Below are 25,440 nucleotides of genomic sequence, written 5' to 3' on the forward strand. Positions count from 1 at the left end.
TATTCCTGCTTCCTGTGATAGGGTATTTCTTTCTGTGGGATCCGATGGGTCTTGCATTGACCCAAATAGTTCTGCTATCAGTAACTTCCAAGCCATCAGGGTCTCAGTCTCCTCCTCCCCACCAGCGCTGCTAGCTTCTTGCTATACCGCGGTTTCTGCCTCTGCCCATTTCTGCAGATCCTTCCACCATACCTCCAATCGTGGTTTGTGGCATGTCTTCCACCCCATAGCAATTCTCCTCTTCGCAAGCGCATATGCCAGGTCCTTCAGTTTGCTTACATGCCTAGGCTTCCATGGCCTAGGGAACCCCCCTAACAGGCAGGCCCACACAGTATCCACCACAATCTTAATACCCTTTTTCTGCCAGTTTGTGTGCGACCTCACCCCAGAAACGCTCAATAACCGGGCATGACCAGAACATATGCACCATGCCCGTGTTTTCCTCATCACATTTAGGGCATGCCTGCCGTCCCGCGTTTTTGAACTTGGCTATCCTCTGGGGTGTCAGATACGCCCTATGTGTAACATACAATTGCATCTGTTTAAGTCTTGTGTTCCTCGGCACCTTCTTGTGATACCCTTGGACTCACTCCCACATCTCGTCCTCCATCAGGGTTCCTACTTCCTCCTCCCAGTCCAGTCTCAATTGCACCACCGCCTTCCCCACTGTGGACATCATCATCTCATATATTCTGAATATCTTGTGTCCCCCCTCTGCTATGTTATATATTGTATCTATAGTAGCATCTGGTACTTCCTCAAGCAGCAGTTCAGGCCACGTTCTCTTAATCTTCCGCATCAGTCTATGGGACGTGATATACTGGCCAGTGTGTAACCCAGTTTCTGCCCCCAACTCCTCAAAGTTTGTTATGGACCCGTCCTGCCAGATATACCCCATTGTCGCTATACCAATCGGCTCCCAATGGTTTCTGATTATCATCCTTAACTGCTCTTCTCCACCCGCCAGTGCAACCAGTGGTACCTGAGGGGAGCACGGGCATGGGTTCCCCATCAGTTGACAAGCCCTTCGCCACATCTTCCATCCCAGCACCATCATCTTTGGGCGCCCATCCATCACTGCTGGCGGCAACCACATAATCTCCTTCAGGTAAAATGGGGCACAGTCTCGCCTGAACAGCCTGGTTTCAGAGGTTTCGTCCTCTGAGAGCCACTTGGCCACATATTGGAGCTGACTTGCAACATAATAAACTTCATAATTAGGCAACTTTATACACCCTTTCTCATAGAAATTCTGTAGCTTCCGGAGGGCCACTCTATTCCGTGTGCCGTGCCACAGGAAGTCCCTACACATGCTGGCCAGTCTACCAAAGAACTTCTTTGGTATCATATACAGGATATTCCCGAAGTAATGCAGGAGCCTAGGCAAGACCACCATCTTCAACATTGCACTACGTCCCATCATTGCTAAAGGCAGCTTTACCCAGAACCGCATGCAATTCTCAATGTTCTTAATGGCTACTTCTGTATTGTGCTTATGCTCTTCCTCCTCTGCGTGGTATATATCTATTCCGAGATAGCGGAATGTACTAGCTGCCCACGGTACCTGCAACACCGGTAGCGGTTTCAGGGGAATCCCTTTATATCCACCCAATGGGAAAATGCTAGACTTCTGAGGGTTCACCGCTATACCAGACATTCCCGCATATCTTCCCATCACCTCCAAAACATATTGGAGGTTTTCCTCTGGGTATCGCAAGTACAATAGTATGTCATCTGCATATAATTATATCAAGTGTCGTTCACCACCCACAGGGGTGCCTATCATGTCATATTGCTGCCTTAAATAGATCGCTAAGGGTTCCAGGGCCAATATGTATAGCATAGGGGACCATGGACAACCCTGTCTGGTTCCCCTACAAAGTTTCCACCTCTGCGATATCACTGCCCCTGTTTTAACTCTGGCCAGCGGTTCACTATATAACATTTTAGCCCACTGTAGATATCCTGGACCCATCCCAAAGCCAGCCAGGGATGCCAACAACCATGGCCATTTGACCGAGTCGAAGGCCTTTATTGCGTCCAGCGACACAATTGCCAATTCGTCCTCGCTTTCGTTCCCATATTCAATGACCCTATGGAGCCTCCTAAGATTATGGGATATGTTCCTATCAGGGACATAGTCTGTCTGGTCCGGGTGTATCAATTTACTTATGACTTTCGTTAACCTATTTGCCAAAACGGCAGTCAGAATTTTACTGTCTTGATTCAACATCGACAGGGGTCTATAAGAACTACAGCTATGCCCTGGCTTGTTAGGTTTGGGAAGTGGTTTTATAATCGCTTCTCTGAGTGACTCTGGCAGTCTGCCTAGCTCATACGCCTCATTCAACATTTCTAACAACGGTGGGAGCACCTCATCTTTAAATATTTTATAAAATTAATTTGGGAGTCCATCAGCCCCCGGGGTCTTATTAGTTGGCAACTGTCTCACCACCTCTTCTAGCTCCTCTAAGGTAATCAGTGCGTCCAGCTCCTCTCTTTCCTCAGCACTGATCTGCGGCAATTCTATGTCCTCCAGGGTTTCCACTATCATCGCGCGATTCTCCTCCCCATCATCCCCACATAGCAGCCCATAACAGTTTGCAAACTCCAGATTAACTCCCTCTTGGGTATCCACCACCCTTCCGTCTTCCCTTATTATTGATCTAATCGGGGGTCTAGGGGTTTCACTCTTATATAGCCATGCCAAGATCCTTCCCGGTTTATCACCTCCCGCATGCTGCCTCTCTATGTACTTTCTATAGTTAAGGTTACACAATCTTTCCCAGTGCCCTGCGCACTTTTGCTGCAGTCTTAGTATCAAATCAGTGTCTTGATTGGTACAGTTTTCTCCCTTAAGTGCCCTTTCCAGTTCTCCCTCGGTTTTCTTTTCTGCAGGTCCACCAGGATCCTGCCCTGCAATCCTTTAGATTTTGCAATAGCCACTCCTCTCATCACAACTTTGAAGGCCTCCCACAATGTGCCCGCCGAATCCACACTGCCCGTGTTCGTCTCAAAGTAGCTAACAATCTCTTCCCTCATGTCCTCCCTAAAAAGGGGGTCTCTCAGCGCCTCCACCCTGAGGCGCCACATCGGGATTCTTGCTCTCGGGGGACAACATTGCCATCTAAGGATCAGGGGCGTGTGGTCCGAGAGGACTCTCGCTTTATATTCGACTTGCGTGATCTCTGTCAGTATCTCTGGAGTGACAAAGACATAGTCCAGCCTTGTGTGTAATTGCTGTGGGACAGAATAATGCGAGTATTGCCTCTCATGGGGATGGCACGCCCTCCACACATCTTACAACCCAAAATCATTCAGCAGCGTCTGTAACGCTTTAGCCGATGGGGTAGGCCTATCCATTTTTCCATCTGACCTGTCCACCCTAGGATTTAATACGCAATTAAAGTCCCCCCAGATCACCGCACTCCCCACACACATGCTAAGATTGTTACACAGCGTTTTGAAAAATGCTGCAGTGTTTTGGTTTGGGGCATACGTGTTTACAATACTTATTGCCCTATTTTCTACTAATCCCATCACCACGACCATCCTCCCGTCCGTCTCCACCAGCATCTGTAACAGCTGAAACGGGACGTGTGGTGCCACCCAGACGATCACACCCCTAGCATAAGCCGAATATGGAGAACCCACCACAGTTCCCTTCCATTTCCTTCCAATCATCTCCATTTTGTCTCGCGTCAGGTGCGTCTCTTGCAATAAGGCAATATCTATCTTCTGTCTCCGTAGGTATAGCATAACCTTGTTTCTCTTCAGGTAACTATTAAGCCCCCTGACGTTCCAAGTGACTATTTTAAGATCCCCCATGGTGTGTCAGAGTCCCTCTACCTCCCCCGCCTATGCAGTCCAATTCCAATTGCTTAACTTGTCTATGTAGGCTCGTACCCCAACTTAAACTCCCCCTAACTATAAACACAACAAACCTTCTCACCTCCCTACCACCCTCCTTCCTACCTTCCCCAACAACAACACCCTCCGCAACTGTTGCCCAGCTCATCCCTGGATCACAGGCACCCCCGCATCTAGCCCTTTCTGGCAAAAGCCTATACTCGCGGCTCAGCAGGGTAAAGTCACCCTAGTGGCCGCCTTACTACTAATTCTTGGGGGTAGATAGCCTCTATCCTGTTGCTCCTGTTTGTTTCAAATTTGCTACGCTTAGCGCTACCAAGTTCACTTGTGCAATTTGTTCACTATATTCCAGTCCAACAGGGTCATAGAGTCCAAAAGCTACATAATACCGATCAAGTGTTCCGAAGCTTCATACTAGGACTCCCCCCCGCTTATCCCCGCAGTGTTCATGATACATTCTCATTACTTATCGTGCTTCTGGCGATCTTGCTCCTCATCTCGCTCCGGGCAGCCCTGCAAGTCCAGCCATGCCGTCACTTCCTCTGGGGTATCAAAAAAGAGCGCTCTGCTTTTGTGCAAGACTTTTAGCTTCGCAGGGTACAAAAGCATGTACTTGATGCCAGCTGTGCGCAGTCTCCTCTTGACTGCCACGTAGCTGTACCGCTCTCTTTGCACCAGCATAGTATAGTCAGGGTATGCAGTGATGTTGGTGGATGCTCTTTCAATCGTTCTGCTTTTACGAAAATACTCCAGGATCTTCTCCCTGTCCTTATAGTTTAGGATTTTTGCAATTATAGGCCGCGGTGGGGCCCCAGGCTGTGGTTTCCTCATCAGAGCCCGATTGTCATGATGCCTACCCCCAGGACCCAGACCAAGTCCAGCAACCCCGGAAGCAGGCATCAAGTTATAATAAGCAAACCCAACAACCCCTGCTAGGGGCTATTTGGGTGCAGTCCTGGCGCCTATGTCGCCAGGCTCATATGGAGAGTCGGTCCTGGCGCAGCCAGGCTCATAGATTATAACTTACCTGATGCAGACCATGCTTGCAAACTCACCTGATGCAGACCATGCTGCAAGAGCTCCAAGCCAAAGGAGACTTGGAAGGGACTACTTTACCTAAGGGACTATTTTTTTACTCGGGTGGGGCTGGGGAGGAATACTTACCTGGGACTACTTTGGAGGCTATCCAGCAGCGTAACGCTCACCGTGCCTGCAAGTCTGCATCCAGTCTTCTGCCACGCCCGCCTCGAGTCCAGAGCTCGTAGAAAAAGGGGAGAGAAGGAGAAAAGGTTAGAACAAGAGCAATACCTTTGATCCTTACCTGAATGCCCGATCCATCGCGCCTTCGAGCTGGAAGAAGGAAGTTATTTTATGCGCATCGCCTCGCCTGCAGCAGCGCCGCGCTGAACTCACCGGCCTTCGCAGCATCTTCACATTCCACCGCATCATTCTGCATGCTCCCGCCGCACTCCGGCACCTAAGGGGAAGACAAGAACAGCAAGGTGAGCCAAGGGACTACACAGAGGCAATATTAGTTACCCCCCATAGACTTACCTGATTTTACCACCGGGGGTACTATTCCTCTTCACGGGTCGGCGCAGCTTCCACTGCATCCTCGCCGAACCCCGGCCCCTAAGTGGAAACAAAAGGACAGCAAGTTGAAACAAAGGGACAAAAAAGGGGAAACCTCCTCACCACAATAGACTTACCTGATTTTACCGCCGGAGGCATTATTCCCCGAGACTTCATATTTTCTCTCAGCGCCTGAATAAGGGAGAAAGCAACAGGTTACATATTGACATTATTTTATCGAACTGTGTTGGATAATACAAATCCTTACCTGAATATTACCGGTTGCCACGAGGAACTCTTCGCTAGGGTCAAGCTGCAACCTGCAAGGAATCGGACAAGAGTGATAGTCAGACATTTGAACTCTTACGAACTACATATTTACGGCGTCTTGCTGGGAATCTCAGAGTCAATATTGTTCTGGAACTCACCAATTCCTTCGAGCCAGTGAAGCAACTGGTTATCAACGCGCCCCTACGCTCATCGCAGGATGGAGAGCTCGTCTTTCCAAACCATCAGGTGAGACTATAAGAGGGGACATCTTAGGTGATCAGTGGGGAGAACAGCGGGAGTGGGGGAGGGTTAACGCTCAACTCCACGGGTGGTTAATTCCCTTTCTCCATTTGCAGAAGAATATTCCTACGGGCCAAGAAAATGAAGCTAGGTGGGCCAGTCCAGTCCGTCATCTCGGCACTACGTGTCACATTGGTGGAGGCCGCAGCTGTCCAGTTCAGATCGACGCCTCTGTGGGAGCCAGGTGAGCGTAACAGAACGCGAAGACCTACCCACAAATTCCCACCCGGGTGTTATGGATACCTCAGAAACTGACCAATTGGCCGAATTACTAGAGGAACTGAGGGCTGAAGTGAATTCCGCCCGTCAAGAAACCAATGCTCTTAGGAGAGAACTGATTTTGTCAAAGGAACAAACTGATGACCTTGCTAGGCAACTACTGCAAAGCCAGGCTGGACAAGCACCCCTACCAGGTCCCAGGGGGAATCCAGCTCCTGTGTCATCGAGTAACCCTGTGCAAATAAACCTACCAGGAAGTATTCCATTAGCTCCACCCGAACGCTTTGCCCGAGATCCCAAAAGGTACGCCGTGTTCATGAACCAATGCCGCTTGCACTTTTTATGCAGACCTGGAGCCTTCCCAAACGATCAAGCCAAGGTAGCCTTCGTATCGTCATATCTCAGCGGCAATGCAGCTGATTGGTCAATTCCAATGACCCAATTCTTCGGGATTTTCAGGGCTTTCAAATGAGCATGGAAAGACTATTTGCCCGGCACTCCCAAGGACAGGCCCTGGATAGCAAACTTTTGTCCCTACGACAAGGTAACCAGGACCTTCTATCCTACATTTAATAGGTTGATAGAGGAAACTGGATGGCCTGAGGTAAAACGAATCACGTTATTTCATCGAGGGCTTCGAGGAGAACTCAAGGATGTCTTGGCTCAAGTCATGAACCCATCTCAAGACTGCACTGAATATATAGACTTAGTGGTCCAGTTAGATCACAGACTTGAGAACAGAAAGGCTGATCGAGCCAAGTTTGAGAATCGGGTGTTGGTCAAGACCCACGCTAACCCCAAAGGAGCAGATGCTTCAGAACCCATGCAAATCAGAGGGGTTAAAGGACCCTTAACCCAGAAGGAAAGAGAAAGGAGATGGCAAATGCAATTGTGTCTATATTGTGGAACCTCTGGGCATTTTCTACGGGATTGCCCTGTAAAACCACCCAAGAAGGTGGTAGGAGCTGCTGATAAAACCCATATGGAGTCAGACTCGGGAAATGACCACGCCCGACAAGGTAGAGGTCCGCTTACCGAGCTTGAAGAAGGATACTCAGACCTCGCATTTCATCCTACCAATGGTCCTCGTAGATCCAAGGCAGCCATCGCGTATGCACGCAGTAAGGGCATACATTGATAGCGGGGCCAAAGGAAACTATGTGGACTACGAATTGGCTTCCAGGATGAATCTAGCTCTCTGCTGAAAAACCACCTCAGATGTCATCACCACAGTCGATGGAACTGAAATTGCCTCTGAGCCTGTAACTCATTCCACCGCAGAGATGACACTATTGGGTCAGGATGGGCATCAAGAGACTATTGTGTTTGATCTAATCAAAGACACACAGTTCCAAATAATACTGGGGATACCTTGGTTGGAAACACATAATCCTTGTATTGATTGTCGAGAGAAGAGAATAACCTTTCCTGATTGTGCACAAACCTGTTATCCAAAGAAAAATCTGAACGCAGGCCTGGCCCCAGTAACCACAGCAGTCGTGCAACTACCTCCAGAATACCAGGAATTCCAGGATGTCTTCCAAAAAGAACAGGCAAACACCTTACCACCTCACAGATTGCACGATTGTCAAATCGATCTCATACCGGGTGCACAACCCCCTTGTAGCAGGATCTACGCCCTTACGGAACCTGAGAACCTTCACCTACGACAATACTTAGGCCATTACCTTGCTAATGGCTTAATTCGCCCATCCAAGTCCCCTGCATCTTCAGCTTTGTTCTTCGTTCCCAAAAAGGAAGGTGACCTCAGAACGTGCATAGACTACCGTGCATTGAACCAGATAACTGTTAAGAACCGATACCCATTGCCTCTGATCCATGAAGTACTAGACCAAGTGAAGGACGCTTGCATATACACTAAGCTAGATCTCCGGGGGGCATGCCATCTGGTACGTGTAAAAGAGGGCGATGAATGGAAGACTGCTTTTCGCACTAAGTATGGGTTATTCGAATACCAGGTGATGCCTTTCGGGTTGTGCAATGCACCACCAGCCTTCCAATACTTCATGGACTATGTCCTTCGTGAACTCATTGACGTTTGTGTTGTCGTATATATCGATGATATTCTAGTATACTTCTCTTCAGAATCTGACCATGTGAAGCATGTCCGAGCAGTCCTTGAGAAATTGCGCCAGCACAAACTATATGCAAAACTGGAAAAATGCGTTTTTCATGCCGCAGAAGTTGAATTCCTTGGGTTTATCCTGACCCCAAGAGGAGTCCGAATGGACTCACAAAAGGTGGACGCAATTCTCAAGTGGCCATCACCAAGTTTAGTTAAAGGAGTACAAAGCATGCTTGGCTTCGCCAATTTCTACCGCAGATTTATCCTGGATTTTTCACATGTTGTACATCCCATCACAGCACTTTTGCGAAAAAATAAACTCTTTATGTGGACTGAAGAAGCTGAAAATGCCTTCCAAGAGCTGAAAGCAAAATTCACGCCTGCACCTGTATTAAAGCACCCGCACCCTGAACTTCCATACATAGTGGAAACTGATGCATCCAGTCTAGCCATGGGAGCTGTCCTGTCTCAAAAGGACCCTGAAACTGGCCAACTAAACCCAGTAGCATTTTGGTCCAGAAAGTTCTCGGCACCCGAGTTAAACTATGCAGTTACCGATAAGGAGTTATTAGCCATTAAATCTGCCTTCAAGGCTTGGCGGCACTATCTTCTCGGTGCCAGGCATACCATTACTGTGATCACCGATCACCGGAACTTACAGTATTTAAAGACAGCCAAGGCTCAATTGTCACGCCAACTCCGATGGCCATTGTTCTTTGCCGAGTTCGATTTCGTGATAACCTATCAACCAGGTTGTAAGAATGGTAAAGCAGACGCCTTATCCCGAATAGGGATGTGAGAGGCAGAAGTGAACCCAGAACCAGTACCTATAATTTCCAAACAAAGGATTCTTGGCATGACAACTCTAGAGACACTAGAGGACATTCAGGTAAAGATCCAACAACTCTTTGATCCTACAGCCCTGCAGGACTGGGTAAAGAAAGGCCCGGAATACTCTGTCTCCAATGACCTGCCTTATTACCAAGGGCGGCTATTTCTGCCACATAAGGAACTACAAGAGCTAGTCATTTCCCGTTATCATGATACCCTAATGGAGGGGCACCCAGGTATTGCAAAAACTGAAGCTAAGATTAAGAGACAATTCTGGTGGCCAACCTGGCAAAAGGATATTATATCATTTGTGATGTCTTGTGGCATTTGCGCCCAAAACAAAAGTAAAAGAAAAAAACAGCTGGACTCTTACAACCTTTAGACATTCCGCCTACACCATGGCACACCTTATTATTAGACTTTATTACTGACCTACCCCCATGCAATGGATTTAACACCATTCTAGTTATTGTGGATCTTTTTTCCAAGATGGCCCACTTTATTCCTTTAAAGGGATTACCTTCAGCTTCAATCCTGGCCAAAGAGTTCCTCGAAAACATTGTTTGCATACACGGATTTCCGTCCGTATTGGTCTCTGACCGGGGCAGTCAATTCCTTTCACATTTTTGGAAAAAATGTTGTCAATTGGCGCAAATCGATGTGAGGTTATCGACCAGTCACCACCCCCAAACCGATGGTCAAACGGCGAGGACTAACCAGACTCTCGAACAATACCTGCGTTGTATCTTATATCAGACTGAGAGTAATTGGAAAGACATTCTTTGGATCACCGAATATGCATACAATAATTCAGTACATTCTGGAACTGGACAAAGCCCCTTTTATCCCTTATATGGGCACCATCCTCGAACCTCAGACCTTGAAATCAAAAGTGGAATGGACAGCAATACAAGACAACAACCTTTACCATTCAACAAAAACAGACGAGGAAAGACAAAGGCAAACAGGAACACTTACCTCTTACCTGAAGTATAGTGGCTTAGTCGCAGCTGGACAGGACTACCAGGTGCAAGGGACCAGTGAAGGAACTCGGTCCAGATCATACAAGCGCCCCTGCCAGAAGCAGCAGGACGGAGTGCTCACCAAAGCTAATCAACAGGTGAGCTTTCCAGGGGCAGTGCATCCCACGGGTACCACGGTTTGGGAGAAGGGGTCTGGGAGAGGATCAGGCTCACAAGCTAGCATACTCATGCCCCCTATTCTCCACCCAGGAGCAGTCTCGAACAGCACCACCCATTACCACCAGTCACCACATAATAAGAAGGTGAAGTCTGACCTGAGCGACCTCACCCCCGGGAGGGCTGCAACCGTGCCCCAACACCTCCGCAGAGACCAGGTGAGTGTAACAGAATGCAAAGCCTCTTTAAATCTCTGCCTAGACATTATGGAAACTTCTGAAACTGACCAGTTGGCCCGATTATTGGGAGAGTTACGGGCTGAAGTTCATGCCTCAAGACAGGAAACCAATGCCCTAAGGAGGGATCTAATTGTGAACCGGGAGCAGATAGATGAACTAGCAAGGCAAATGCTCCAGGAACAGGCAGGCCAGGTCCCACTGCCAGAGTATACCCCTCCTACCATGCCTCCACAACCCACGCCAGTACAGGTGTTTCTTCCGGGGGGTTCCCCTGGCCCCGCCAGAACGCTTCACAGGCGATCCGAATAAGTACGCCATCTTTATGAATCAATGTCGCCTACATTTCTTGTGCAGACCTTGGGCATTCCCCAACGATCAAGCGAGAGTGGCGTTTGTGCTCTCATATTTGGGAGGTAGTGCAGTGGACTGGTCAATACCCTTGGTAAACCAGGATGATCCTTTGCTTCGAGACTTCGGAGGTTTCTAGCGTGAAATGGAGAAACTATTTGCACAGCATACTCAAGGGTGGGCTCTGGACAATGAGCTGTTATTACTACGGTAGGGTAATGAAGACCTACTAACATATATCGCTTCCTTCAATTGTCTGATAGCACAAACTAACTGGCCAGAGGAGAAAAGAACTATGCTCTTTTACCAAGGCGTGCGAGGGGAAATTAAGGACTTATTAGCCCAAGTAGTAAATCCCCCGGAAAGATGTGCTGAATACATCGACATGACAGTGCAGCTCAATTACAGATTGCAGGATCGGAAGATGGATCGGGCCAAGGCTGAGGGGCGGTCGGTCTATGTGCGACCCTGTGAGAATCAAACCAAATCACACAATCAGTCTTAACCAATGCAAATCGTAGGCTTGGGTAGCCCACTCATCAAGGCAGAAAGGGAGAAAAGGAGACAGTAGCAGCATTGTTTGTACTGTGGTAAGGCAGATCACTATCTCCGAGAATGCCGGGTGAAACCACCCAGGAAAGCATTTGGATCAACTGACAAGGGTGAAGAAGAAGAACAGAACTCGGGAAACTCCAACTTGTGCAGTGAAAAGGAACCCATACAGACCTCACATCTAGTCATCCCTGTGCTCCTGGTAAACCACAAGCAACCGTCGAAAATGCATGCCTTGGAGACATACATTGACAGTGGGGCTGTGGGAAATTATATGGACCAAGATCTGGCTACCCGGATAGGCCTTCCTCTCCGACAGAAGCAGGTTTCAGAAAACATCACAGCAGTTGATGGATCTCAGCTATCATCCGGCCCAGTGACGCATTACACGAGAAGGTCACGCTTCTGTGTCAGGACGGTCACCAAGAGAACATCACCTTCGATCTCATTGGCGCTCCTCAGTTCCAGATGATATTGGGAATGCCCTGGCTGGAGACCCACAATCCCAGGATTGACTGGCGTAAACGAGTTCTGACCTTTCCCCAAGACTGTGCCGACACCTGTTATAGCAAGGGATTCTCATTAAAAGGTCTTACCAACCCAGGTTTGTTAAAGAAAGAAACCATACTGGGCCTCACCAGTTCACTACTACCTGAATATCTGGATTACCAAGATGTCTTTCAAAAAGAGCAAGTGAACACCCTACCTCCGCACAGACCGTATGACTGACAAATGGATCTGGTACCTGGAGCTCAAGTTCCCTGCATCCGGATTTACGCCCTAACAGAACAGGAAAACCAGCATCTAAACACCTACCTCGATCATTATATGGGAAATGGCATCATTCGTCCGTCCAAGTCCCCTGCACCCTCGCCCCTCTTTTTTGTGCCTAAAAAGGAGGGAGACCTGAGAACTTACATTGACTACAGAGCAAATAACTGATCACGGGAAAAAAACGGTACCCGTTACCGCTTATCCCCGAGCTCTTGGATCAAGTCAAAAACACACAAATATATACAAAACTTGACTTACGAGGGGCCTGCCATCTAGTAAGAGTCAAAAAAGGAGACGAGTGGAAGACGGCCTTTTGCACGAAATATGGCCTTTATGAGTATCAGGTTCTGCCCTTTCCTTTGGACTATGTAATGCCCCGGCGGCGTTCCAATTTTTCATGAATGACGTGCTCCGCGAACTGTTGGACATCTGCGCTCTTGTCTATATTGATGACATTCTTATCTTTCCGACCACCAAGGAGGACCACGTCAACCATGTCCGGGCAGTTCTGGAGAAACTGCGGCAACACCGGTTATATGCCAAATTAGAGAAATGCTACTTTCATGTGACAGAGGTAGAATTCCTCTGCTTTATTCTCACACCATGGGGCGTACGCATGGACATGCGCAAGGTAGACGCTATCCTTAACTTGCCCTCACCGACATCCATAAATGGAGTACAGAGTGTACTCGGGTTCGCCAACTTTTATCTCTGGTTCATTCCCGGGTTCTCCCAGATCGTCCATCCAATCACCTCTTTACTATGGAAAAATAAACAATTTAATTGGTCCGCAGAGGCAGAGAAAGCCTTCCAGGAGCTAAAACAAACATTTACCACAGCACCAATTCTGCGGCATCCTCGACCAGAACTACCATACGTGTCGAAACTGATGCTTCCAACATAGCAACGGGAGCAGTCCTGTCACAACAAGACCCCGAAACAGGTCAGTTGCATCCCGTGGTCTCGCAAGTTTTCAGCCCCTGAATTGAATTATGCGACCACTGATAAAGAACTGCTAGCAATTAAGGCAGCATTCAAAGCCTGGAGACATCATCTTCTTGGAGCTAGACATACAGTCACCGTCGTCACAGATCTTCGCAATATACAATATCTGAAGACTGGTAAAGAGCTATCATCATGCCAACTCAGCTGGGCTCTCTTCTTTGTGGAATACGACTTAGTCATCACCTATAGACCCAGAGTATGCAATGGAAAAGCGGGCGCCCTGTCTCACATGAGTGAGGGAGAAAAGGCATTCACTACACCAGACCCCGTGGCCATCATCCCTGAAGGACGAATCCAAGGCATGAATGCCGCAACCACCACTCAAGACAACTTAAAATCTGACCTGCAACACTTGATGAGTCCACCAGCACAACAGGAATGGCTAGAGAAGGGAGACCGCTATACGATCGTGGACAACCTACCATACTACCAAGGATGATTGTATATCCCGCATAAGAAATTACAGAATCAAATCATCGCAAACTATCACGATTCATTAGTAGAAGGGCATCCGGGAATAGCCAAAACCCTATAAAGAAAAATTACTGGTGGCCAACTTGGCGAAAGGACATTGTCCAGTTCATCGCAACCTGAGGCACCTGTGCACAACACAAGTCCCAAAAACGAAGTCCCGCAGGTCTGCTACAACCTTTAGAAGTACCCCCAGCACCTTGTCATACGCTATCAATGGATTTTATTACAGACCTTCCCTCCTGTAACGGATACAATACATTCTTAGTCGTCGTAGATCTGTTTTCCAAAATGGCCCACTTTATTCCCCCTGAAAGGTCTCCCAACTGCTTCTACTCTGGCTACTGTGTTTTTGGAACAGATTGGCGGGCTACACGGGTTCCCATCAATATTGATATCAGACCGAGGAACTCAGTTTGTCTCTGCATTCTGGAAAAGGTGTTGTAAAATTGCCAAAATTGACCTCCAGTTATCTACAAGCCATCACCCCCAAACCGACGGCCAGACCGAACGGACTAACCAGACCCTTGAGCAATACATAAGGAGTATGCTGCAACAAACCGAGGAAACCTGGAAGGACATACTTTGGTTATCAGAATACACATATAACAACTCCATTCACACTAGTACAGGACAAAGCCCATTCTACATAGTGTATGGTGGACATTCACTGACGTCCATTTTCGACCCCACTCAAATCATTAGAAATGCCCCCTGTAACGACCTCACTCAAAACCATCACCCAGGTTCTTAAGGAAGCAGCAGAGCATCTTTCCAGAGCCAAAGAGAAACAGAAGCAGTGTCATGATCCATACCCCTGACCCCATCAGGTACAACAGCCCCCTGGCAGCAGTGGGGCTAAAGCCCTTCACACTGGGCCCAAGGGCCTTAAAACTCTATCAGAAACATACATGGAGTCGGTCCTGGCGCCAGGCTCATTATCAGGAATAAAGCAATACCAGTTTTGGACCTTAATCCAACATGGAGGCCTATTACACAGCTCAGTTCTTTAGAACCAAGCCATGCAGTATAGTGTTTTAGGTGTGGCTGGGCCTGGAACTACTTGGCCTGGAACTACTTTACCTGGGCTATTTAAACCACACCCAAACAGCAGAATACGCTTCGCGTTATTCTGCACTCCTGCAGCGTAACGCTCACTGAGTCAAGCTCCTACTCATCTGCTTCTCCGGCGGCCTGATCTTGAAGCCCCTAGATCTGGATTCCATTAGTAACCTGGAAGAACAAGAACAGCATTAGCAAGCATGAACACTTACCTGTGAAGTAACTGGTCTTGAATCCATCCTGCGCTTTGCTTACCTTGCCCATCTCCGGAGTTCGCCGCAACCTGCCATGGTAAAGAAACAAGGACAGCATTAATAACAATTCTTACCCGGGCAAGCAGCGAGTCATGGCAGCACCCTGCGCTTCTCTTAACTCGCCCATCTCTGGGTTTCACCGCAACCTGCAAGGGAGAAGGAACAAGGTCAGCATTAACAAAGCACTTACCTGGGCAAGCAGCGCTTCGATCGCTCATCACTCCGGAACATCACTGCAACCTGTACAAAGAAGGGAAGAGAACACATGTTAGCAATTAACACCAATAAACAGCGCAGCGCTCCACGCATCAATAACTCACTGTGGTCTTCGCCATCGGTGCGGCAACTCTGAGATCGCAACCATCCTTGTGAAAACAAAAAGAGACATTGGGCCTCATTACGACCCTGGTGCTAATGGTTTAACGGCGCCGTAAAGAGCGCCGGCGCTGTTAAACCATTAGCGCCTGATTACAAGGTCCTTAGCGGTTTGGAGGCTTTAACGCCTGCTTTTTGCAGGTGTTAAAATCCAACCCGCTAAGGGACCTTGGAGCTAATTACGGCAACCGTAATTTACGGTGCCGTAATTAGCGCCTTCCCCATCCCCATTATGCCCTATGTGGCAAAATGGGAATGGGGAAGGGCAAATGGTGAATGGGGAATTACCGCCCCCGCCAACCTTGTGATGGGGGCGGTAATTCCGCCATCCACCATGCCGGAGACCGGCATGGACCATGGTGCTAATAGCACCATGGTCCAGCGCCTGGGTCGTAATGAGGCCCATTGTTAGGGAACAGCGTAGTGGAGCAAGATGCCGAGAAGACAGAGAAAATGGAGGTAAAGAAAGAGACAGAATAAAGTCGGAAAAGACATTATAACTCACCTGGAAGACAGCAATCAGAGTCAGAGTCACAGCCGGTCTGGACCCGACATAAGGGCACACAGACCAGTGAAGCAACTAGGTCCACGGAACGCCCGCACCAACCACACGCCCCAGCATAGAGACGCAGGACCGAGAGTTCAACGCACAAAAACCTAAGGCGCAACCCAACGTCTGGCACAAAACCAAGCAGAGAGGGGTCTGGGATAGTGCTTAGACCTCCATCCAGTATCGTGTGGCGCCCCCGTGGATAACAGGTGAGAGTAACAGCAGTTTGCGGATCGACACCGAAGGGAAGCTCCCAACTACCAAGTCGGAGACACGGTTTGGTTAGCATCGAAAAACATCCCCCTGAAAGGACCACGGGCGTTCCGTCCCAGATATCTAGGAACCTACTCTATCAAGGCTGTGATCAACCCTGCAGCCATGAAATTAGAATTACCGGCCCACATGCGGATCCACCTGGTGTTTCCTGTCTCCCTCCTAAAACCATTGAGACCAGGTACACGGATCGATACTCCACCGGATCCTGAAATAGTTGAAGGAGAACCAGATTATGAAGTTAAAAGGATCCTAGACTCTAAGATGGTCATGGTTATGGACCCCAGGTCCGGACCTGGGAACCCAGTGAGCATGTCCATGCTCCACGGGTAATCAGGCAGTTCCACCACAATAACCCCACTAAACCAGGCCAGGGGGACCTCCCTTGAGAGGGGCCTTGAGAGGGAGTGCTGTCATGGCCACAGACCCCAGAACACAAAAACCACACAATCTAGTGATGGGGCAATGGGTCACTTGACTCACTTATTTCCCTTTGGGACTCATAAACACAGGGGCCCTGGCTGGACTAAGTCCTGGCGCCTTTGGCGCCAGGCTCATATAGAAATGTGAGCAGGAACACTTTATTTCAGTGCAGGAGTGCTTTTACTTTACTTCAGTGCAGGAGTGCTTTATTTTACAAGAACTTTCCTGGTGCTGAAAGCCTTTATTCCAGAGAACATCCGCATGTGCTGACTCATCGGGCGTGGCTCTCTAGGCCTGGTCTTCAGGTGCCTACTCAACAGGTGTGGCAAGCAGGCTGAACCTGGTGGTCGTGGCGTCAGAAGCCCAGCTATATAAGCTGCTCCATCCTTAAGGCCAGTGCTTCGCGTTACTGTGCACTCTCATGCCACGTGACGCTCACCGCCGCTTGTACCAGTTTACTTACCTTTGAAACCAGGCATTTTCCTGCATACTCATCTCCAGGAAACCGGTGCTTCATCGCTTCATCTGCAGACTCATCTCCTGGCATCCACTGATCTTGATCCTGACGCCGCAGCACCGCGCTCCGCATCCACGAACTCGGACCCTGTGAAGAAAAAGAAAGACAAGGTTAGAACATCCGTCCTAGGGCCGTGCCGCATTTGAACCCACGCACCCCCTAGTTAACAATTTACCAGCTACTGTACCACTGCAGCTTCATTCCTCATTCCTTCTGGCTTCCGCCTCGAGCTCCGTAGCTTCTGCCGGGCCGGCAACATCACCTGCAAGGGAAGAAAGCAAAAGAGCAAACATCAAAAGTGGAACGGACGGACAGCAATACAAGACAACACATTTTACAATTCAACAAAAACAAATGAGGAAAGACAAAGGTAAACAGGAACACTTACCTCTTACCTGAAGTATAGCGGCTTAGTCGCAGCTGGACAGGACTATCATGTGCAAGGGACCAGTGAAGGAACTCAGTCCAGATCATACAAGCGCCCCTGCCAGAAGCAGCAGGACGGAGTGCTCGCCAAAACTAATCAACAGGTGAGCTTTCCAGGGGCAGCACATCCCACGGGTACCACAGTTTGGGAGAAGGTGTCTGGGAGAGGATCAGGCTCACAAGCTAGCATACTCGCGCCCCCTATTCTCCATGCAGGAGCAGGCCCGAGCAGCATCACCTATTACCACCAGTCACCATATAAGCACAGAAGGCGAGGTCGGACCCGAGCGACCTCACCCCCGGGAGGGCTGCAACCGTGCCCCAACGCCTCCACAGAGACCAGGTGGGCGTAACACAGTGCTGTCACGACCACTAGGCCAACTCCACCACAACCAGAGCATCCACTGGCATGCTGCTCTCATTCTTCTACTATGGAGCCATCACATAGGAAGGCTGTAAGCAGTGCAGGGCCATGAGAGACCATCAAGAAGCAAAGGAGGGGGGTATGGATGCTGTCTTGGTGCCGCTGGCACCAAACTCATGGTTGGACTGGTAAAAGAACCACTTCCTGTTTCCCCCAACATGGCTGACTCACTAGTTCCTGGGTTTCCATTCATGCACACTAGTGTTTTGAGGTGTTTGGGTGTGGCTGCCTATATAAGCCACAGCCTGCACCTGGAGTCTTGCTTCACATCATTTTGCAGTAGCAGCGTGATGCTGACCGTTACCTGTGGAAAGAAACATAGTTAGTCCTGACATCCAGAGCACGCAGCTTACCTGAATCAAGTCTTCAGGATCCTCGAACAACTACCAAGCCTTCAACATCCTCGATCTGCTACCGAGTCTACAGCATCTTGAACAAACTATCCGGTGACAAACCATCGTTAGTAAAGGAATCGAGGGCCGCATCGTACACCAAGAGCAGCGCGAGCATACAGACCTGGGTTTTTTCAGCACTGCATCAGCGCAAACGGAACCTGCGGAGGGAAGAAGAGAAAGAGACATTAAGCATTGAAGTAAGCATAACGCTGCCATACCTCGCAGGGGAAGCAGCGCTAACATACTTACCTGGGCAGTTTGTTTTAAAAAAATGTGTTTTTATTAGGTTTTAATACAAGAAAGTCATAAAAATATTATACAACAAAGCGAGAAAAATAATTATTTGTTTGCAGTACATTGTAAAGAATGTTATACTTTAAAATCAGTTTTCAGCATGTACCACTTATGCTTTTGAATCTCAGTCTCTATACGTTTGCAGTGACAATGTAAATTTCCAACTCCCTCGCCCCACTGCCATACTCCTTCCCACTTCCCCCCAAAGCTGGTTTTACCTCTTGTGAGGGTTGCATTGTATTGTGTTTGTTTGGCTGCTTTCTGAGTTTTATGTCTTAGTGGACCTCTTTGAAGGGGAACGTCTCCTTTCATGTCTTCACCTTAGATAGGGTTGCTTATCTATTAGTGCCAAGCCACAATGTGATCTGCTCGTTTGGACATTGACCGACACAGTCCTCGGACACATCATTCCCGATTACTCCGTTGGTCATGGCATGTATTTATTGAGAAACTCCATCCACAGGATATCACATTGCGTGGACTTCCCGTGTAAGGAAGCTGTTATCTTTTCCATGATGCATATATTAGATGCTACATTGACCCACTCCTTCTCAGTCGGGATTGCATGAGATTTCCACTTTGTGACTAATAGAGCCCGTGCAGCTAGCAAAAGCTATGTTACCAGGCCTTTGACCCTCCTCCACTCGTCTTCAATTTTTTCAAAACCAAACAAGATGAGGAAGGGTGCTGCCATTCTCTGGATCCCATCCAGATGCCTAATCCACCCCAGTACCTCATCCCAGTACACTTTGATTTGGGGGCAACCCCACCACATATGCCAGTAATCTGCTACGCTTCCACATTCCCTCCAACATAATGGGCTAGATGATTGATACATTTTGGAGAGTCTGTGAGGGCAGTATTGCCACTGATGTAATAGTTTCATGGCGTGTAGTTTATATTGACATGAGATCGAAGTTCTGGGGGCTGCCTGGCACATCCTCCCCCACATTTCTGGGTCAATGTCTACTCCCATTTCCCTTTCCCATTTCGCTCTGAAAGATTCCGTGGTTCCCTTTCCAGCCTCTATCAGTGTTTTGTATAGGGCCGATATCAGTCCCTTCATTTCTGTCCTGGAGTTCAATAGTGTTTCGAAGATGGTGAGTTCCCGCCTCAGTTTATCTTTCCACTCAGTTCTCATCAGGACACCCTTGATCTGCAAGAAGTGAAATGCGGACAATACCCCTATTCCCAAGGCCTCCTCTAGCTCTGGGAGCGTGATATAGGTGTCTTTTTTCAGGAGCTGTCCTACTCTCTCCAATCCTGCCTCGTACCATGATTGGAATCTTTCCAGATTGGGGATGTGATTGTTTATACCTGGGGACCACAGGTGGCTCAGTGGTGATGGCCATGTGGTAATGTTCCGCATCTCCGTGCCTTCCATATTTCCCATATGGTCTCTAGTATCGGGTGTGCTTTTGACCTCCTGAGTACTCTTCTTCTTGATGCCCACTGTTAGGCAGAAACCTGTGCAGTTCCCTTACGGACCACTGCAAACAGTTTAAGACTACAGGTGTTAGCAGTAAACCCAATTGGTAGCAGTCTGTACCACCCAGATTTACCTGGTAGCTGTGGCTGAGCAGTCACACTTCCCTCAAGAAGAGTTAGGCAGTATATAGAGTATACACAATAGGTACAAAGAGACAGTAGCGCAAGCAAACACTGACCAGAGCTTTGGTATAAAAGTATATAATTATTTATTTAAAAACACACTTGTAAAAATACACTGGCACTAATATGTCAAGCAAGTTCAAACACAGTCACTAGAAGTATATACACCTCCCTGATTAATTATTCGACAAGTCTTAGGAAAAGAACACCACTTATTATCAACACAGAGGTGAGCGCTTAACTAAGATGGCACTCCAATAATTATTTAAAAAGGGAGAGAAAAGGTAGAAATAGAAACAACACACAATAGCAACACCTTTAAAGAACCACAGCAAGTCAAGAAAGGCAGGGTCTACTGTAGAAAAAAAAGTTCATAGGCCAGGCCCACTCTTGGAGAGAGCAAGGCGGAATGTGCCCAAGATCACACAGTTGAAGTACACTTTAAAAGTCTTTGCAGATAGTTCGAAAAGGAGTTAGATCAGTTCAGAAAAGTTAGTTAACAGGTCCGAGGTCACCCCCGGATAGAGAGTTAAGGATTTACGGGACACCTTGGACAGTCTGTTACAAGGGAGACCAGGCGGGACACAGTACCTGAAATGGTGAGAAAGCTCCAGTGGGGGCAGTTGTTCCTGGCAGCGGGTGCAAGTTGGTGCTTCGTTCAGGGGAGGAAAGCTGGAGGTCGTTGCACTGCCAGGGAAGAAACCAGCCGCAGAGTTTCCCGGTTAAAAGGTACTACCCTTTTATTCGCGGTAGTGGTGAAGCATGGCTATCCGGCCGCCGGGGTGCTTGACACAGGTGATTCGACCACGAGACGATCCAGGAAGGCAAAAAAAAAAGGCGAACTGGTTAACCCCACCAGCTCAAAGGAAGAAAACTCTCTTGGAAGAAGATCTTCTCTGTCGTTGGGAAGTGGTGAGTCGGTTCAGCAGGGCTCCACCGGTGGTGTTGTCATTGCAGGTCGGTTCAGCTTCTCCTTCTTTGGATTCTTTAGGTCCTGGGGCGACTTCTGAAGTTCCAGTCCCCAAAGCCCTGCTTTTATGCAGAAAACCCCCATTCATCAGTCCTAGCTGTCACTCAAACATGCTAAGTGGTGAGCCGGGCGGCTCACCACTGGGCCAATCACACAAGAGTGCGACTTGAGTTGCCAAGGCAACTCAGTCCAGGGTGCCTATTCTCCCCCTCCCACACATCCTGTAGACCCAGACAGAGTGGCACCACTTTTGGAGGCTTCTGTGCAGAAGCCTGCCAAAAGTGGAACAAAGGGCTCAACTTGGGTTGGAGTTACAGAGGCGAACACAAACGCCATTTTAAAACCGAGTCCTGGCAAAAAGACCTAACCGGGGAATAAATATTAAATAAATAACCCAGCAGTATCTTTAACATTGCACCAAAAAAGTGGTGCATTTAAAATGAATGGGAAAATCCCATAGGAAATATTCCGGTGGAATATTTTGCGTGGTAACGACTGCCACCAGCCAGAAACTCGACAAGGGGGGACAGGACAGTGCCCCCTCGGAAAACAGACCCAGGGGCAATCTAATTATCCCTACCAGTACTTCCACAATATGATGGTTTGTACTGGTTCTGTTCACAATTTAAGACTAGTAAAGTCAATAGTGACTTTACATGCCCTGGGAGACAGAAGTCAGTCCCAGGGTATGGAGTCTATGTTTGGGGGTCACTATGACACCCCTGTGTTACTGCACTGAGGGTGCTGTGTAACACACTTACCAAAAACACATGATGCCCTATGGAGTAAAAGACCCCATAGCCCATAAAACACATACAAAGTCAAAGGCCATTCTCAAATCATGCCTAACAGTGGGAGAAAAAGAGTCTCACTCTTAGCAGGAGAAAAAATTAAACCCCAAAAATCCAGCAAAGCTGCTGGGGGACTCACTAGGTTTGGGAAATCAGCCTTTACAGAGAATTCTCCCTAACACCCACAGCCATTCAGAGACAGTAGCTGGGGATAGGTAATGGTTATCCATAGCTATCCATTGGAGTTCTTTTTGATTGCAGAGGTGAGGGATGAGTACTCTTAGTTGTGTCGCTTCGTAATATTTTCGGATGTCTCAGAGACCCACCACTCCCTTATCTTTGGGTAGTGTTTGGTGAGTATTGTAAGCTATTCTAGCCTTCTTCCCTTGCCATAAAAACTTTGGAACTGCTTTTTTAACTTCAAAGAAGAAGTGCCCGGGTTTCCTAATGGCGAGCATTTGGAAGGGGTACAAGAACCATGGGAGACAGGTCATTTTTATCGCATTAAGGCATCCTAGCCATGATCTGGTCAGTTTGTCATACCGAGGGAGGTCTGTGTGGAAATCTCGAAGGAGAGTCGGGAAGTTGGCTTCGTACAGGTCTCCTAGTTTTTTCGTGAGCTGTATTCCTAGATATTTCAGATTATTATGTTCAATCGTGAGGCCTAATGAGGAGTTTCTATCATTATTTGTTTCTGTAGACCCCCATAGAGGGAAAAGAATCGATTTAGCTTTATTGACCTTGAACCCTGACATGTGGTCATATTCTTCTAGGAGGCTCAACGCTCTGGGGATAGACGAGTTTGGGTTTGTCACATGAAGGAGCATATCGTCGGCATATAGTGTCAGCTTGTACTCCATCTGTCCGATTTGCATTCCTTCTACCTAGGTGTCCTCTCTCATCTTCTGAGCTAATGGTTCCAACGATAGAGCGAAGAGGATGGCTGAGAGAGGGCATCCTTGCCTGGTGCCTCGTTTTAGCTAAAACCATCTTCAATATTCCCCATTTACAAATACAGAGGCCTTGGGCGCTGTGTAAACTGCCTGAATCCCTCTTCTGAATTTCAGGCCTATCCCGACTGTGCGCAGAACAGCTGCTAGGAAGTCCCATTCAACTCTGTCGAAGGCCTTTTCGGCATCTATAGAAAGCAGAGTTAGTTCATTGTCCATGTATTGGGCGGCTGCAATCAGGTGAATTTGTGCATAGTGTTGGCTCCCTGTCTCCCTATTATGAATCCCACCTGATCAGAATGAATGAGGCGGGGCATAAGTGTCTCCAGTCTAGCGGCTAGTACCCTTGTATAGATTTTCGTATCTACATTGAGTAGAGATATAGGGCGATACGACCCACATTTCTTGGGGTCTCTGCCTTCTTTGGGAATTACTGTTATGAGCGCTCTGACGAAAGAGTCTGGGGCCTTTCCTGATTCAAGGATCTCATTGAATAGCTCGACCAGGAATGGTGTGAGGTGAGTACTGAAGGTTTTATAGAAGCTGGCTGTATATCCGTCTTCTCCTGGGGATTTACCTAATGTCAGCCTTTTAATTGCATCCTGTATTTCCTCCTCCATTATGGGAGATTCTAAATGTCGCGAGTCGGTGTCTCCGACCTTGGGGATATTTATATCTGCTAGATAATTCACTATCGCGCTCGGGCCTGCCTCTGGGGTGTATAGTGTTTCATAGAAGTCGGCGAAAGCTTCGGGGATGGTGGGTTTGCTTGTTATCTGATCTGGCCTTACATCGGATATCTCTATCACCCTGCGCTCTGCTCGTTGCGCCCTGAGTCTAGCAGCCAACAATGCATCAGCTTTATCCCCTTTTTCATAGAATTTTTGTCTTACGAGGTGCAGCTTGCGCACTATCTGGTCGTGTTCTAGTAGTCGGAGTTCCTCTCTTTTCTTTTTTGCTTCCCGAATCTTGTCGGGGTCTATTGTATTACTCCCCCTGGCTTCGGTGTCTAGGCGGATTATTTCCCCCCTAAGTTTGTTTTTGATCAGCGATCTCTCTCTTTTCTTTTGGGCCCCCTCTCGTATGAGGACTCCTCTCCAGGTAACTTTGGCCGCTTACCATACCCCCTGTTTGGAGACCTCACCGGTGTTATTGGTTTTGAAATATTCAATGATCTCTGTTTCCATTTTGTCTTAAAGACTGAATGCTTCCATAGGGCCTCATTGCATCTCCATTTGCCTCCCCTAACTGGTAGGTGTTTCCATTGTGTATCGGCTATGACCATGTCATGATCTGACTATGTGATCGGGGGGAGATCTGTGTATGTGTCGTGACATGATATAGTTCGTGTGAAAAGTAGATATAATCAATTCGGGTGAAGGTGTTGTGTGGGGCTGAGTGGAAGGTGTAGCCTCTTACGTCTGGGTGCATCATCCTCCATACATCGTCCATCTCATATAATTGCATCATCTTTGCAAGTTCATTACGTTTGCTTCTTGTCATATCATCAGGGGGTGGATTGCCAGGTTTTCGGTCTAGGTCATAATCTGCCCATAGGTTGAAATCCCCCCCCAGGATAACGTGCCCTGTGGTTTCGAGCATTATTTTAGGGATGGTTTTGGAGAGGAATCTAACCTGGCCTGCATTAGGAGAGTAGATCGTAGCTATTGTAACCTTCATGCTCCCAATGGTTCCAACTACTAGCAGAGCCCGACCTTCTGAATCAGACCAAGTTTTGGTAGCTTGGAAGTCTATCCCTTTCTTAATGAGGATTCCCACTCCCCCCTTATGCTGTAGCCCGGAGCCCCAGAATTCTATACCGGAGCGTTTCCCCAGGACTGGTCTCTCATCTCCCTTCATGTATTTGGTCTCCTGTAAAAGGAGGACATAAATTTTAGCTCTACGAAATTCCCTCAGTACAAGTGATCTCTTGGTTGGAGAGTTGAGTCCTTTCACATTAAATGTCCCCACCCTCAGGAGGTCAAAGTATACAACATTTTAAATCGCTGCCGCTTGTACGCCATCTCTCTGGCACATTTCTTGGTATTTTTCCCAGCCTAGCCCAGTATCCATTTCTCCCCCCTCCCTCCCCCCCTCCCTCCCCACCGCCCACTCCTTTGGCGGGGTCCGGTCGAGTCCAGTTTAAAGCACTGACCCAACTGCGAACCACCAGCAGGAACCGTTACCTCACGGTCCCCTGCAAAATTAACATCAAAATAACATTAAGCCCCCACTTGCTCCCCCCGTTCTAACTCCACATCTTAGCGAAAGTCGTGGATCGCCATGCGGATCCGTGAGCCTTCGGTGTACATATAGCCAATCTAGTTCTAGTACGTTGCATCTGTTCAGATTTACCTGACCCCTTCGGGGGTAAATTGCCTCTTTGATATTGTCTCAGTGGTTTCTCCCGCTGTCTCTTTGGGCCCGTTTCACCTTCAGGTTCATTGTC

The sequence above is a fragment of the Ambystoma mexicanum genome, chromosome 2q (genome assembly GCF_040938575.1).
Source record: "Ambystoma mexicanum isolate Mex_15411 chromosome 2q, UKY_AmexF1_1, whole genome shotgun sequence".
NCBI classification, from domain to species: domain Eukaryota; kingdom Metazoa; phylum Chordata; class Amphibia; order Caudata; family Ambystomatidae; genus Ambystoma; species Ambystoma mexicanum.